Consider the following 9496-nt stretch of genomic DNA (forward strand, 5'->3'; position numbering starts at 1 on the left):
AGACCTTTTCTAGCGTTTGCAATGCTTGATCAAAATCATCCCCATATGGAGTAAAGTCATCCATATATACCTCCAGTCCTTCATTTATTAGATCGGCAAAGATGCTTAGTATAGCTCTATGGAACGTGGCTGGGGCATTACACAAGCCAAATGATAATACCCTGTATACGAATGTGCCCTAGGGACAAGTGAAGGTTGTTTTATCCTGGTCTTTAGGGGCAATCTGAATTTGACTGTAACTGTTGAAGCCGTCTAAAAAGGAGAAGAATTGCTTCCCTACCAACGTATCGATGACCTGATTGTTAAGTTTTTGGTATGTTCTATGCTTAGAGAAATTTATTTCAATTTTCACATTTAGCTCAATATCTTTTCCAGATTAGAAATCACATCAACGTTAAAATAAACTGAAGATAAAACATAAACATAAATCACAGAAGACAAGCCAAGACAAGAGGACACAAGATGTGGCGCAAGCCAGGGACGAACCCCACAATGTGGGGAAACCCTTGGTCAATTCTTCTTTTATGTTCTTCAAAGTTCAGCAGAGAAAGTGAGAGAGATAGTACATTTACAATAGAAGTCAACACTTTGAATTTTGATATCTGCAAAGATCAGTTGAAGACAGATTGCTTCAACTGATTCTCTAAGGTTTCTCCTTCACTTATCATAGTGCTGCCTCTCGTTCATTTGCTGCACATTACTGTGTGACACCTTGCTGTACTGTCACATGTGTTGAACCTGATGACTGAGTTGCTCTCATATTCATGCTGCTCATCATGCTGCATCTTCCATGGTATTATTCAGCATCAAGCTGCCCATCCTCATGATCTCATGCATCATCATGCTGCCCATGCTCATATCATCATGCATCATTATGCTGCTCATGATCATGACATCATTCATCATGATGCTGCCCATGATCTCATTTATCATTATGTTGCCCATGATCTCATTTATCATTATGCTGCTCATGAACTCATTTATCATCATGTAGCCCATTCTCATATCATCATGCATCATTATGCTGCTCATGATCTCGTTTATCATCATGCTGCCCATGATCTCATTTTAATGCTGCTATAGGATTTCATAGATCCTCTTGCCACAGGAATACGTTGATGATACATGTGCCAAGGATTTCCTCATTGAATCCTTATCTCATCATTAAGTCATAGCAAGACAATAATATAACTTACTACGGTTCCATGACCTTGACTGTGACTCCATTTGATTGTGACTTTGCTTGATTACTGTTTCATGCCTTTGTTGCGGCTATGCCTTCATGTGTTGACCCAATTCATAGATCATAACTGCGTCCTTATCCTACTAAATATGACTGCACCTAATACGTCTCCTTTGCCTGTGTATAAGACTTTTCTCCATGACTGCATAGAAGGTGACTTCATTACAACGTGTAAATGTCCTATTACAGCATGTAAATATCTTCTCTTACTGTTGCTAAGTATCTATATTACAACATGTAAATGTCTCTATTGCTGTGTATACATATTGCCATTACTACGTATATGTATCTCCATTACCAGCATATATATATTTCCATTGCCTGCGTGTATATATATATATATATATATCTTTATTTTCCTGCGTGTATATATGTTTCCTGCGTATAAGGTCTTTTATGTCTGCGTATAGATGTCTCCATAGACACGAATTAGGGCATCACGTTGACTATAACTAGGGCTTCATCTGCAGCTAGGGCATTCTTCATTAGTGTCTCTCCTTCACCAAAAACCCAAGACGTGGAGAGGAGATCACATGAAGTGTGTCTTTTAAATGACTTCAAGTCCTCTCCTATTTATACTAAAACGTAGATGATGAATAGGCATGACTATTGGGCTTTTGAGCCTACACAAGTTGCTGGCCGACTTGGAAATTTGTTTTATAACATAAATAAATTCATAACTTCATAAATACTTCTCAGAATGGGATGATCTTTAGATCAAGCCTACACCTCTCGATGAGAGGGATCCAATAAAAATATCAGCTGCCATAAATAAGACGACCCACATGGAGTTTGGCCCTAGCTGCCAATTTTAACACTGATCAATGAAAGGGAGGGGGAAGTGATCTTTCTATGTTGTCTTGTTCAGCTCCCGATAGTCTACACAAATATGCCACTTCCCATTTTTCTTAGGGACGACCACCAATGGAGAGACCCATTTACTATCTGAGATAGGATAAATAAAATTTACATCTAGTAGCTTCTGCAATTCCTCTTTCACGATATCCTTGAGGTGTGGGTTCAACCTCCATTGAGGCTGCCGGATGGGTCAAGCATCCTTCTCTGTATAAATGTGGTGTGTACATAACTATGGGTCTATCCCTTTCATATCAGGATAATCCCAGGCAAAAGCCCCTTTATTTTTCTGTAATACCTGGATAAGCTTTTGCTACTGTTCACTATCCAGATTATCATTGATATTTAGAACTTTGCCTAGCTCGATCTCAACTGGTTTGCTGTTATGAACATAAGTCATCTGAATATGCTAGTTGTCTGTATCCTTCAGGGGATCTTCCATGTCTTTGTTATCAAGGATTGCTTTCAACAACTGACACTGTACATTACTCACATTAGCTGTTTGATTTATAAAATTGTTGATAACGTCGTCTTCAGTCTGATCTTTAAATTCCAATTCCTCCGCTACTGTGAGTGGTGAATGGATGCTCTCTTCCAGGTATGCTGGTGGCTGCTTACATATTTTTACAATGGGAAAACTTGGCCTGGCAGGAGGATATAACACCAGATTTTTTACAACATCCCCCTTTGTAATAGTCATGCTGCCTTCTCAGCAACCAATATATGCATCAGCTATTGCCAGCCAAGGTTGGCCTAGGATCAAAGGATGCCCATCCAACCCACTCCTTGGGTTTATAACCAGGAAATCTACTGGATATTCCCATGAGTCAACAGAAACTGTGATATCTTGTAAAGTCCCTTCTAGTCTTACCACTGATCGGTCAGCAAGTTCTAATAAAGTGGTGGTTGGTTCCAAGGCTATAATACCAAGTGCTTGACAAGTTTCAGTTGTTAATATGTTAATGGCGGCTCCTAGATCAACTAGTGTATTTGGAAAAGAGCAACCATATATCTGAACTATTACTATGGGGTTTCCAGGATCTTCATACTTTATTGGAGTTTCCTCTCCCAAGAGTAAATCAGATAAGGTTCCTACAACATGGATAGTGGGTGAGGTTTTTACCTTCCTTGTAGGCTTCCTTACACACAATTCTTTGATTGTTTTGGCATAGATGGGAATGTCTTGAATGGATTGGAGGAGAGGGATCTTAATACACAAATTTTTTAGTTCCCCTACAAGATCGAAATCAAGGTAGGCGATCAGTTTAGGTATCGTTAGTCTTTTGGGGAACAGAGGAGAAGTGACTATAAGTTTTTCAGGGTCGTCATGCTGATTTTCTCCTTCCCCTTGCTTTGGTTCAGTATTATTTACAGGTGGTGGAATATGTACAGGTGATGGAATATGTACAGGTGGAGTTACATTTTCAATTGAAGGCTGGTCCCTGTTTTCCTTAGGGGTGATGACACATCCTGACCTCAATCTGAGCTCATTACATTCTTTTTGCTCAATCTCATACTCTGGGTTTTCAATAATTTGTACCAACTGGACTGGTCTGTTATTAGGATTCGGGTTCGGCTGAGCTGGTAACTGTGGCCGCAAAAGAGGTTGAGAATTCTACTGTAATGTATAAGGAGCTGATAGTGTTGGTTGAGGCTGAGGGCCCATCCCCATAGGTACATTAGATATCTCGAGAGGTCGCTGCCAATTTGTAGACCAATTCAGATTTTGAGAGGTGGAAGTAGGCCACTAGGATTGATAGGGATTGCCTTGCCAAACAGGAGTAAAAGGAGAATTCGGCTAGCCATTTCCTGGAAAAGATTGTGTTGGCCAGGATGTCATAGGGAATGGCGAGCTCTGCCAATTTGGGTAGGGTGATTGGCCTTGCTAGGCTGCCCCAAGGTTCTACTGTTGATTAAACTGTGAGGAAGGAAAAAATTGGGGTGTGTCTTGTGACATACTTGTAGGTTTAGCTTGCCATTTTCGATGCTGGTTCATCAAATATACTGGTTCTGTTTCTTCCTTTGCTTCTTTGAATACTACTTTCAGCTTGGGTAATGATGGACATTGTTCAGTGTCGTGATCTTTAGTACAAATGGCACACATCTGAACCATATCTAACGGGCATTCCCGTTGGCTATGCTTCTTTCGACAACGTGGGCAGAAGATGGCCAAATTTTGTTCTGCTAAAGCCTGTTTTTTTTAGCCTGTAGAATGTCCAACTGTGTTGTAAGAGTGCCCAGGATGTCCGTCTTAAAATCTTCTAGGAGGTTACCGATCTCCATCTGTGTTACACATCCACTATGTGGTTTTCTTCCTCTGCTAATGGGATCTCAGCCAGTTGCTTTGTGTGTGTGCTTCCCAGCGAACACCTGATACACAAACAAATAATTTCATCATAATCTTCCTGAGAAATATCTCCTTTTCCCATTAAGTTTAGAGTTTCTACCCATTCCTCTTTCATTCCTTTAATTAAGATAGATCTTAGGACTTCTTTTGGTAGGCAAGTGTGTGGAGACCTCTGCAAATTATAATTAAATCATTCTACATATTCTTCCAGTGTTTCATTATCTTTTGCAGTCATATTGAAAATCTCATCTTTTAGTTCCCTAGTTTTACAAAAGTCCTGGTATCTTTTGAGGAAGGAGGTTTTCATTTCGTCCCAAGAATTGATGGTTCACCCACCTAGACCCATAAACCATCTTAGAGCTACCCCTTTCAGAGTGGAAGGGAATAGTTTCAGATTTTGGGGGTCGGTGGTATAGTCATACCCTCTACAGAGGACATCAAACTCAAATAGGAAAGCATCAGGATCCTCTGTGATCATCCCATGGAAGGTTGGGATGCTCTGCAGAGGAATAGCCTTCATAGGAGCATTAACCACTTGGTCGACTATGGGGTACTCTAATGTTGAGGTTTGACCTTGGGGTGGCTGATCTGCCATTTGATCAAAGATATGCCAATAATCTTCGTGGATTTCAAGGGGTGCTTCTGGAGTAAGCAGAGAGTTAGCAACCCGAGCTGGCTTTACAACACTACCTAGGTCTGGGATCTCAGGAGATCCTTGTTTAGACAGCTGTGGTTCTGCTTTAGCAGCCCCACTAGTTTCTCCTCTTCCTTCTCTTAGGTTACAATATTTTCCCTCTTGTAGAGGATCAGAGTGTAAACTTATTGTAGCTTGAAAACTCTGTTCCGATCCTCCTACTTGGCTTTGAATCTCAGCATGAGCTGTAGATGGTGAGCTTGCTGCTTGAGGGATAACAGTAGAACTTTTTCCAGGTATAGCTTGGAATCCTACTAATGCTTGAGACTCTGCTCTTCTTACAATTTCTTCTATAAAGGTCGTTCTCCCAAGGTTCACCGATCCTTTGGGTTTTGTGGGTTTTGGTGGAGGATTCTGCTCTTTTTCTATTTTTCTATTTCTAGTCATTCATAAAAACAAATTCCTATTTAACCTCTAAGGTTTTGCTATAAAGCGGGCAGGTAAGCAAGCACTTTACTTTCTAGGTATGCAGGTTCTTACCTTCCGTTTTTAAAACCCAATTATTCTACAGCAAAAATAAAAACAATCACTTGAAACACTCTCCCCAGCAACGATGCCAAAATGTTGGCTCACTAAGATGTATTTTTACAGGAAATCTTAATCCTACATTAGTTTTCAACCCGAGGTAAGTCTTTTTATCTCAATAGTGCCAGCACAATATATGCAGTAAATCTAGAGGTTATCTAATGATGAATCGTTGCAATCACTAATGGCTAACTCTTCAATTCAATTCGCACAATTCTGGAAAGAACTATCTATGGAAGAAATACTCTTAACACACTTTGCAATTCTATGCAACTTGTTCCAAAATCAATTGAAACTGAATGCAAATAAGAATTACACTTGGAATTGTTCAAATAAACTTAAGACTAATTGTAGAAATTCCCACCTGTAGAACACCTGATAGTGCAATAGTCTAAAGCAAAATACTTGATCTACTTCTACAACCAACTTAGCAGAAGCTTAATTGAATTGAGCAACATCAATAAGAACACATATAACTGATAAGAAGGAATCAATCACACATAACACAGAAGATACAACCCGGGGAAAGCCTCAGCCTAAAACCCTAACTTTGTATTATCATACAAGTGGAAATATAGCCAATATTACAAAAAGAATCAACTCAAAAGCTATCCTGCTCTCTCTGCAATACCTATGCTGCTCATTGACAGTCAAAGGTCTCTATCTAACCTCTGGTCTGCCCTCCAAGCCTCCTATTTCTTTGCGCAATTTTGATTGGGGTCCAGTGCAACCACTTGTGTGAATTGGCCTTTTCACACACTCACTAACCTCTGATCTAACTGCGCAATCCTGAAGGAGATAAATCCTTCTCTATGGATGAGCTCCTTTATAGAAAAAAATTTCATCCAATTGATAGTACACTGTCCCTTCTTTGATCTCAACTGGGTCTCTGTCTAAATTGACATGCATGAGTTATTCATGAGAGAATCTTCAGTTATCTGAAGTGCAATAGTTATATGCAATCATGCATTAACTAACTGAACTCACATTAATTTAAACAAACTGTTTAAATCAATCTAACTGGACTTGACTCAGTTAACTGAGCCAACTAATTACATCTCAAATTAGAACTCATCCTTATCTCTTTAACTGATGGATAAATTCCTCAATTAATAGAGAAACTGTTGCATGTCCTCACATACACTTCATGTTTGATTTTTCACAACTAATTAACTCATGGTGAATTAATTAATTTATTTTCAAACAACTGTTAAGTTCAAATTCGAATTTTACTTCCTATTTTTAGTCCAGGGACTGACTAAAATAGGAATCCATCCCGAACTGCTAAAAATAGCAATGCTATTTTTAGCACTTCCATTTTTCATTCCCTGTTGCTTAATCCAACACTGGTACTAAAACTGCTATTTATAGCACTTCTATTTTTAGCATTTCTTGTTGCCATTTTCAACACTAATTAAGTAACGAAACTATAACTATGGAACAACACTGTTAATCTATAACACCCCAAATCAACTTGCAATTCCCAATTGAACAACAACAGTAATTGAACAACAATCAACAATCGGTAATTGAACAACAATCGGTAATTGAACAACAAATAGTGATAAAGGATTCCTAAATAGCAAACAATCTATATTGCAATCTGTAGAAGTTAATTAGTCTTATCTCCAAGATCTATGATAACATCTATTCAAATGAACAACAATCTGCTATCAACACTAATTCACTCATTCCAATCAAAGCACTACTTAAGTATGTCACACAACTTCACTCTGAATCTAATTGAACAGCAGTATGAATCAATATCACAAACCTTTATGATAAATGAAGTAACTGAACATTAAATCAATAGCAAAGACTAAATATAAAAACTATGACACAAAGGAGCAATATAACTTCTTGTGACTGGGCCCAGAGTCGCTAGAAGCCTCTGCTGAATAAGAACTCAGAATACGAAGATGTATCAAACATAACCTCCTTTCATTAATTGCAAGTAGCAGCTGATAGAGTCACTGATATAACAATGTATATGTTTTCAAAAAGAATAATTACAAATTATCAAAGTCTAAACTATATCTAATTGCCTTTCGGCCCTATATATAACATAAAAGAGTAATTGGATAAAATAAAATCTTCAGGATCAGGGGATCCTAAGGATTTCTCAATATATAATCTGACCATGTGATAAAATAGCATTGTTCAAGCTGATCTCCTGCTTCCTTGTCTGCCCAAGATGCTATCGCTTTTCCCTTTTATGGCCTCGTGCTGTTCTGTACACTGAACGGCTTTTTCCCAGTCCACATCTCTGCACGCAAAGATAGCAAATAATCAATTTTTCGTACTAGTTTTGCCTATTCTATCACCAAATAGTTTCATCCAACTTTAACCAATATTTTCCTCATTTTAATCTATAAACGAATATAATCGTATAAGGATGAATGATAAATGAAGAATTTTACGAAGAGAAATCACACCTTTTTCCTGTCCCAACAATATCTATGAAAACCCCAAGTTCCAAAATGAACATGATTGAGCTCTTTGATTTAAGGTTCTGCTGCCTTAAGTATTTTCAACTTATATAGTCTAATCCTCAAAGGGAAAGTGGGCCAAGGTGACTTCTTCCTTCTATGAAGAATTCCAAACAGTCTGTTATTGAGTTGATAGGAAACTTCTTGAAAAACCACCTTGTTGGTTAGATACAATGGCATAACATTAGGAGAAGTTTGGCATCCAAAGCATTTGATATATATGTCATCTGATGCGACAAACAAATATGAAATATCATACAATGCCTCCTTCACTTGGTCGGTCATGCAAGGAGGATCAATCTCATAAATCATCTAAAATAGAATTGCAAAGAAATGCTCTGCTAGTTTGTCATATACCCCTTTTAAACTTATCTCTGATAACACCTTGTAATGAAAATATATTGGAAACCTGCCTTGTGGGGTCCGGTTCCAATTCATTCCTGGGAATGCAAGCTAGGCAATGATCCTATCTAATAGGTAAGCTAACATATAAAACTTTGGTGCTTGATTTTCTCGTAAAGCTACTTTGGCCTGTCCAACATGTCGTTGCAGTTCAAAATAAAGGGTCTCTGCCCAATTGAATATTCTTCCTCGAGTAACAACTAAGTTGAGCATGTATATCCAATTATCTTCAAAGACTTCCACATTTTTCCACCCATGAAAACTACAACATATAACAATGAGGTATGATAGACCTTATTCAAAGTCCTAGCCGAGTAAATTTCACTTAGTCCGTGTCGGAATCTGGTAGGCTCTTGACACTAGGACTTGATGATTGCCCCATCTAATATATAACTTAGTGTGGCATATTCTCTGGTCTTAAAATATTATAATAACTATGCATGTACTGTCCATAGAAGGTAGCAAGCTCACCAACACTTTCACTGCGAAACATTAGGTATGTATCATACATATGAGATAGGATACACTCATTTTCGTTTTCCCAAGACATCACTGGAAACCTGCATGCAATCCTATGTATCCTGGACCACTTGATGTTGATATAGACTTCCTTTTCTTATAAACCCTCGGGGAATTGCTTGTGCATGAATATGTCTGTAATGTATTTCCCTGAGACTTCATAATATTTGTCTATAAATCATTGTGTATCTACAAAGATGGGAATAATAGGCTCTGCAACTTCCACTATCTCCTCAGTACTTTCTTCTAAAACTTATTTTAAGGTTACTCGACAGGTAGTGGGAGGCATTGTTCCAACAAGTGATGAATGAATGGTAGGACTTGTAGCTGGAACACTTGCATGTGGAAGCACAATCATGGTGTCAAATATTAGCTATCTATTATAATAAATAATCCAACAGATAGTGTTAAAAGGAAATTAG

The sequence above is a fragment of the Pinus tabuliformis genome, chromosome 3_1, assembly GCF_031772625.1.
Source record: "Pinus tabuliformis cultivar Carrire ecotype Pingquan chromosome 3_1, CPIR1, whole genome shotgun sequence".
NCBI classification, from domain to species: Eukaryota; Viridiplantae; Streptophyta; class Pinopsida; order Pinales; family Pinaceae; genus Pinus; species Pinus tabuliformis.